The sequence below is a fragment of the Protopterus annectens genome, chromosome 2.part1 (assembly GCF_019279795.1).
Source record: "Protopterus annectens isolate FY-2018-M chromosome 2.part1, PAN1.0, whole genome shotgun sequence".
In the NCBI taxonomy this organism is placed as follows: Eukaryota; Metazoa; Chordata; order Ceratodontiformes; family Protopteridae; genus Protopterus; species Protopterus annectens.
Window position 1 is genome coordinate 1,941,890,216 of NC_056729.1, and position 9,077 is coordinate 1,941,899,292.

The 9,077-nt window shown below is 40.4% G+C and overlaps 1 long non-coding RNA gene across 1 annotated transcript; it reads left to right on the forward strand.

The window, feature by feature from the left end:
* The first annotated feature begins 490 nt into the window (after positions 1–490).
* Positions 491–780, forward strand: LOC122794813. Its single transcript, XR_006363712.1, has 2 exons — positions 491–578; positions 716–780. It is a non-coding gene; the product is annotated as an uncharacterized LOC122794813 (long non-coding RNA).
* The last annotated feature ends 8,297 nt before the right edge of the window (positions 781–9,077 follow it).

Below are 9,077 nucleotides of genomic sequence, written 5' to 3' on the forward strand. Positions count from 1 at the left end.
ATGACTAAAAATGGCGGGCTCTTAGGGAGTTATGATACCGTGATTTCGTCATAGGCAGGGGTGGGGTTAATCCCACTCCACACAGAGCAAGTCCAGGTAATACACTAGTAGATGTTTTTCCTTGCTACAGGGCTCTACAAGTGAAGCATAATAGTAGCTGCACTTTTGCTTATAGTTTGGGACTAGCTCCTCTGTTTTACTCAGAATTCACACTAATTTTCCAAGTAAGTGAGGAGAAGATACTGTTGTTTTGCGTCTTACTGCTGTGTGTGAAACCCAGTTCGCAAGCTAGTTTAGGGATACTTTACAATGTAAAATACATTAGTAGCTTTCATTTTAGTAGGATATTGACCTTGTAGATGAAAGTGTTTGGTAGATAGTATAGTTCTGGGCTGTTGGTAGATAGTTTAGTTCTGAGCTGTTCTACACTTTAGGTATCGCTTTCTTCCTTAGCGCGATATTGAGAGGGAGGTCGGGGTAGATTACAGGACAGTACCTTGTAGATGAAAGTGTTTGGTAGATAGTATAGTTCTGGGCTGTTGGTAGATAGTTTAGTTCTGAGCTGTTCTACACTTTAGGTATCGCTTTCCTTAGCGATATTGAGAGGGAGGTCGGTAGATTACAGGACAGTACCTTGTAGATGAAAGTGTTTGGTAGATAGTATAGTTCTGGGCTGTTGGTAGATAGTTTAGTTCTGAGCTGTTCTACACTTTAGGTATCGCTTTCTTCCTTAGCGCGATATTGAGAGGGAGGTCGGGGTAGATTACAGGACAGTACCTGTAATACCCAGCACCTATCTGTTGTATTTATGGTTCACACAGTCTTCTGGTAGTAGTGGTAGTAGTCTTCCTCTACAAAGAAGACAATTTTAAAATAATTCCTTCAAAAAATTAGCCACGTGGTTGATATCCATGTAACTAGACATCGCTCAACAGTACTGTCTCTTCTTTTACAAGATAAAAGATTGCAAGAAAGTCTCCTCCAACTTCCACTCTGACTGTGTGTTCTGAACTGAGTCTGAACTGAGCGAGAATGCTGCAGGCCATTACGATTACAGCGGTGTAACTGTTATGATGCCATTTCCTTTCATACCTGTGTCCACCAATGTGCTGAAACCACCAAACATGTAAATATTTATAACCGATAACACCACTGACGTATATATACTCGAGCTGCATTCATCACCAAATACTTAACTATGACAACTAGTAGATGCAGTACATAACAAGTGTGTTATGATAGTATTGTATGTGGGAACCATGCCTAAAAGGAGCAATGCTTAGCTACAAGGGCAGTAAAACCCCAGCAGGTGAAGGTTTTCCATTTAGCAAGTAGCCTAATAAACGTTTCCTCCTTCAACTGCAGAAGTCTCCGTTTAGTTGAATGAGGTGCACACATATCAATGCACTGAAGGAGGTCTTCCAAATGATTCTGTTCCAATTGTATGGCTTCCAAGACATCAATGATGTACAGTCCCTTCCTCCCCAACAGAATGCAGAGGCACCTGTGCCACCCTTCAGCAGCGTTTTGGGACCTTGGAAAGTCTAGTACAGCGGTATCATGCTGATTCTGGAACTGGACCTGTAACAGCGGTGGTATCCTCTCAGATGTAATGCCCCTCATACCACACTGCCTTGGTTTACCCAGTATGTAGTTCTCCCTGAAGAATGTGCAGAGAGGTTGCACTGCCTCTGGCATATCTGTAGCTATGCTCTCAAATGTAGGGACAACATCCCTTGGGTGCAGGAAAGCTAGCGCAGGGAGTTCCTTGCAGAGGGAGGAGAAAATCCTGCACTTACTGAAGTCTCTGGCCAGGTGCAGATGTTGTATTTGCCTCCAGAGTATCTGGTTCAGATAGAACCAGCAGCCTTTGGGATTGCTTTGTGGAAAGTTTCGCTGTATGGAATTGATTGCTCCCTTTTCGAAATCACTCAGTATCACTCCTGGGGACAACGTGATGGAGTGCTAATCACACAACAGAGTAAGGTTTTTCCAAAAGAGATCATAAGTAAACTCTGCATTGCTGGAGAGCAGACCATACACAAAAGGAATGGTTCTCCTGTATTCTACAGTAGGCAGTGAGCAATGGACGATGTATATCTGTTTGCAATCCACATTATGGTGATGGAAGGTGCCATCTACCATCATGTACTCTGCCTGACCTAACATTTGCAGGTTCCTCACTGTGGTGATTATCACAATACAATCACTTAACCCACCATCGGTATCATGTTGGACAATCAGACTGCCATTCTTGATTGGTAACATTTCAGGCATTAGCTGTTTCAGACTAGCGAATCCCGTGAAATGATCCCCCTTAGCCTTGTTTCTACACCTTATTACTGACTGCTTAAGTGCATTGGTGTTGGATAATTCACTGGTAATCTCAGTGGATGTGCCCGCCAACACCTCTGATACCACCCTACATGGATCTTCGACTGATTGCACAGCCCTACGCTTTATTGCTGTCCTCACCCTACACAATTCTGGCTTTCTGCAGTCTGGTTCATGATAATGTGCCGTGGATTTAACCAAAACTTCTGCGTCAACACCACTCTCAGTTATACACCTATCCTATTTTTCTTCACACAACGCCAGTAGTTTCTCGTTGTGGATGCCTTTTCTAAATACTATTGATACCCATCCACAACGAGCATCTTACAACCCTTCTGTGTTTCTGTAGTAGGGTATGACTCATTCAATGTTCCAGGCCTGTAATCCTGTGTTCCACTATCAACAACCTGTGGATAGAAAAAGTTCTATCACTTTACATACTGTTTGCAAGTAAACACATACTCGGTTATGCGTCCTACAGATTTACCTACCGGACCATTGCACTACATTGTAGGCCTCTGCTTGCTGTCAGGGACTGATTAACTACAGCAGGGTATTCGATAACAGTTGATGTCTCGACTGTTTGTATTTATGCTACATTTAGAAAACAGTGCTATTATTTGTACGACAGGATGAATGTTCATAACTCAATACTGTGAGATTTAAATGGGTAAATTGAATGTTTTATTCAGCTTTTGTTTGTTCGGTAATGTTACGGTCGTACATATGATTCAGGATTAACATTTTTGACATATTTATTTACGAACATACTCATTTTGTAGATCTGATAGTAAACCATATATATCTGTATATGTATGCATACACACATATATATATGTATATCTATATATATATATATATATATATATATATATATATATATATATATAGCTCCCCTTCACAGGATCGAATGGATGGACGCTCGAAATTCCTAACTCGAGACCAGAATCTCGACCTTCCATTCACTCGAAATTGTGAATGGAGCCTTAGGTTTAATAAAATAAAAAGTTAACTTACCTTATTGCAGGGGGCCAGGTCCCCCTGTACCCTAGCAGTTTAAATGTGAATGTTCCGTGACCGCACTGTAGCGGAGGAATGGAAAATCTTCTGTTTTGTGCTTACTTGTATAGTGCGGAATGGGAGATTTCCCTTTCCTTCACTATAGTGCGATCTCGGAGTAGGTATATTTAAGTAGGGGGGTGTGGGGGGTGCAGGGGGAGGCAAAGCCCCCCCTACAAAAACATGTGAAAGGTGTTATTTATTTTTTTATGTCCCTTTCATATGTTTGAGTTTCTCTAAATTCGAGATTCTGGTTTCGAGTTTATGACTTTCGAGTTTAGAGACATTTGATCATATGAAGGGGAACCACAGATATATATATATATATATATATATATATATATATATATATATATATATATATATTGCTGTGTGTATATATATATATATATATATATATATATATATATATATATATATATATATATGTATGGGTGTCTGCGTATGTATATATCTATATGTGAGTATTTATATATATTCTGTCTATGTATGTATACATTTGTACTACGGAGAGGGAGAGGTATATCTCCATGTAGTAATGGGTATTTATACACACACATACCTCTACATATTTACATTTACATCTGGTTATTCTGTTCTTTGCCATGTAAAATAGACTGTGCTGCAGTGGGACTCATAGCGGGTGTGGCTGAACGTTGGGCGGCGCCTCTGCCCAATGAACACTATTGCTTACATCCTTGGGGCTGTCCGTATAGACCCACTGCAGCAAACACCTGCATACCTAGACCCATAATTACCTACCCCTAATTCCTCCACCCGCACATCCTCTACAACACTCATCCTTACTCTGCGTGCAGGTCGGGTCTAAACACACCGCTACACACTGCCCACTCTCCACTTCACGGGACCCATCTCGTACATTGCCTCGACCCATGGGTCATCAGGCTTTCCCACCCTTGTAGTCTGGGTATGTGCACGCCCCACCTTGATAGGTCATCACAAAGGGATTCCTCCTATAACAAGACAATTTTTGGGGAGTCTCGCATGGGACGCTCCTGTCTCTGTTTCAAGATTAGACTTCAGAGGTCCACTGTGTTCCTCCCCCCTGGTTGTATCCTGCCTGTGGTCTGGGGAGCAGTGGATTGTTTACATTGCTTGTGGGTTTGTTTGTATGTTTCCCATGTCCGGCTGTGGGTGGGGGGTTGATACTACATGTTACACGTTTCTTGCTTGGGCCTCTCACCTCCATTGGCATGACCTGTGAACATATCATTCTTAGCTGCTGTATCTTATCATAGTTATATATCTGTGTATATGTACGCACACACACACACACACACACACACACACACACACACATATATATATATATATTGCTGTATATATATATATATATATATATATATATATATATATATATATATATATTGCTGTATATATATATATATATATATATATATATATATATATATATATATATATATATATATATATACATATATCTAACGACATGTGGATCTATGGGTGTCTGCATATGTATATCTGAATTTGTGGGTATTTATTTATATGTCTATCTATGTATGTATACATTTGTTCTACAGAGAGGGGGAGGCATATATCTATATAGTTATGGGTATTCATACAAACACATATACCTCTAATTCTTTAGCTACATATCCGGTAATGTCGACTGGTATTGCTGGATACTGTGTTTCATGTGCATACCGGCCAACCTTGTCTGCCACTTATGCTTTGCAATACCTACGAGTGACTCAGTTAGTGTACACAGACTCACACGTGACACTGACTGTTGGATACAATGTGCTTAAGGCACTTTCAAGTGGTTGTGAGTGGGTTTGTGCAGAGGTTAGCACTGCTGACTTCCTGTCACAGTGTGTTACATGCAGTTAGCAGCTCCTTTGCTTGATCTGTGTCGGTAGTGCTTCAACCCACCCAAACGCATTTGCACACGCTTACTATTGCTTACATATGCTTACTACTACTTATCTGTGCTTACGCCTGCTAACTGCTGACTTATTCATTCTGGTACTGACTCTTCACATGTGCATTTCATGCAGTACTCCAGTTCACATTTAAATGTTATTTGGTAGGTTATACAACAATAAAATGTACATAAATGTTCATATACAGATTACACATAAAAAATGGTATGTGCTGCAGTGGGACTCAAGTTGGGAATGCTTCCTCGTTAGGCGGATGCTCTGACCACTACTCTATTGCTGTGCTGCTTCATTTGCTATATCTTCCTTGTTATCTTCTTTAGCCTTTTATGCTGCTTTACCCATAGCTAAGCGATGGGCAAACCCGCACACCTACGGTTAGCTGTACTCGGAGTTTTAAATAAATTACTACAAGGGTTTCTTTGTGTTTTTTTTCAGTGCACGGTTGCTGTTGAACACATGGAGACTGTTGGTGGAGATATGCGGACACTTATGAGCGGTCCCGCTCTTTTATGTACACATTCTTCTGTTCTACTTTGCAAGAGTGTGTTTATTCTGAGATCTCTGCTCTCAGACACGCCCCCTGCACTCATCCACGCTCCGTGTAGCATTAGGTGTTCAGACAGTGCACCTTACTTAATATGCATGGTGTGCTGCCATCCTCCTCTTAAACTGCTGCTTCTGTGCAGGACTAGATTAGTCCTGCACAGAGGATTAATGAATCTGGGGGTGTGTCTCTCACTATCGATAAATAGTGGACAGTGATGGCCAGATAAGAAACAGTGGTAGACTATAAAACAGGTTTTTTTGAGTCATACATATAAACAGAAAGTGCGACAGAAGAATATATCTTACACCCTTAAAGCTATAATTTACATAGGGGAATTTCATTTCTGCCTCCTGTATGTTTGTTAGTGGTAAAACATTTTACCAGCCTTCAAGTGGTAAGACACTTTGCACAATTACACTGTGGGCCAGATTCATGAATGACTGCTCATCACGCTAAACTCATGTGTGCTACAGGCAGCAATGAGGGAGCTACTTGGAATTCAGGAAAGAGCTCTCTATATATGTCATGGTTGGCTACAAAACAAGGGTAAGCAATCATATATGCTAATGCTGGAGTAAGGAGCTGGATTTCATGCTCATGAAGCAAAGCATCATGGTAATGTGATTTGGCATGTGCTTATGCACACTTTAGCCTTGAATTCCATGTCTTGTTGGAATACAGCTATAAAGGCACTTTGAAAATGTTAGGGATAGCTGCTGATATCATATGTCCGTATGTGCAACAAGCTTTAGTGCAAGGTGCTACAGCTGCAGGTGCTGCTGGACTACTGCCAAGAAGGCAGAGAGTGTTCAGACACCATTTGACCTACCATATACTTTATGAGATAAAAGTAATACATCACTACATGGTGGACAGAGATACTATAGAGCAAACGGCCAATATCTGCCTCCCTCACCTGAGACCCCATGGGAATCATGGAAATCCCACCTCAGTGGAAAACAAGGTATATGTAGCATTGTGCATACTAGCTGCAGACACTTTTCAGAGATCCATAGGGGACACAGTGGGGGGTGTCATAGTCCTCAGCCTGAAGAATGCTGCACCAGTTTTTCAATGCAATGCTGCAACATTTGGAGGAGGATATCTAATTCTCTTGTTTCCCAGGGGAGAAGGCTACCACCATGCAAAATGTTTATGCCATAACACATTGTCCTGAGGTTCTGGGGACAATAGACTGCACAAATATTGAAATTAAAGCCCCACCTGGTGAATACAGAAGGAGGTACATTAACAGAAAATGCTATCAACTCTATCAGCTATTGGGTGGTCTGCAATACACTAGTGGTCATCTATAATGTGTGTGCAGATAACCCTATCAATTTATACAACTCCCACATATAGCACACCTGTGACCTATACTTAATGTTTTCTAGGGTTAACTTCCCACAGAGACATCTAGTGGGGGATGCAGCCTACGCAATGGAACTCTGGCTCATGGCACCCACCAGAAATATACACTACCCCACTGAGTATGGTTACAACAATGCACACTGACCAGCAAGAAATATCATTGAGCTTGTCCATACCCTGTTCAAGTCATGCTTCTGATGTCAAAATACATCTAGAGGTGCCCTACAGTATGAACAAGCCACCTCTGCCAAAACACTGACAGTCTGTGCCACTTTACACAATTTTATTGTTAGGAAACAGTTGCATCGGGGAGAACAAGGACAAAAATGACAGCTTCCTGCACCTTATGCAACGAGCACAGATGAGGAGTTAGATGAAGAACCAGAAGCTGTGGATGATTATGGAAGGTGGAGGCATGCACGAGGATGGTTACAAGGCAGAGAACAGCATATACCCTCACTATCTAAGTAAAAGGAAAAAAGCTAAACATATACAAACAGTAACAGTGATGCATGCAAAATTACCAGCCTTTCCTTAGCCATGTCCTGGTTGTGTACTGTGACGTCAGGAAAAAGTAACCCCAGGCTACCAAATGTCATCAGTAGCATTAACTGAGGTAAGTGCTGAACTTGTAATGAAGACATAAATAGTTACCCTTATAGATACATATATATATATATATATATATATATATATATATATATATATATATATATATATATACTGTACCTCACTAAAATAAAACATCAGTCAACTATGCAGTGATGACAACAGGAACCAATGTGGGTGATATGCACAGCATTAACAAAACAACTAAGAAGCTGTTAAAAGTATAGGAATGATTTTCCCTGCATAAGTATGCAATCCATGAGTCGCGGTAAAGCAGGCTCATATCAACAAAGCCACATGACAAAGTCAATGTCAGCACCATCTGTATAGGTAGATGAGTAAGTAGAGGTATGCATCCATTACAACTTTCATAGTTTGGACACAAATAAGGATATGCAATTTAGCAGAGGAAACAAAAAAGTTATTGCCCATAAACATATACTGGTCTACTTACTACTGTGTATGACACATAGAGTCACCCAAGTTAGACACCCAAAAATGGGCTACTGTTACTATGACTACTGCTGCTGCTACTACTACCACCACTATTATTTATTTATTTGTTGTCATTTGTTAACCGGGTTACTCCAACTGAGTCAGAGGCCCATTTTCAGTGGAGACCTGAGGAGAAAAGCTCCATATACAGGTAAAAAATTACACAAAGAGATATACTTACAAGAATATAGAAACAAGAAGTTATGCATGCAAGATAAAATCCACTATTAATACAGCTGAGTTCTAGTTGCAGAATGATAATACTGAAACAACAATATAGTCTGTATGCAAACATATATACAACTAGCAGCAATAAACTCTATGTACAATGGTATTTACATGAACATGGTATAGGTATACAGTAGTAAGCATTTGGAAAGTCAGATAGAAGCTAAGAAATATGGTTAGAGTAAAGATGTAGAGATTAGGAAGAGAACAGCAGGAACCAAGTAGGAGTTTGACAAGGACAGGACCAGGTCTTTAGTAGGTAGTTTTTTGAGCTTGAGCTTGAATTGGGCTTTATGGGAAATATTTCTTATATTAAGGGGAAGGGCATTCCAAGTATGAGCAAACCCTACTATGAATCACACAACTATTAAGGCTGAACTCCACATTAAACTATTAGGGGTTATAATTGGTGATCAACTTAAATTCAATCTACATATCCAAAACTGCATTAAAGAGACTCACCAAAAACTTGGCCTACTTTATAGAAATAAAACATTCCGGACAAATGA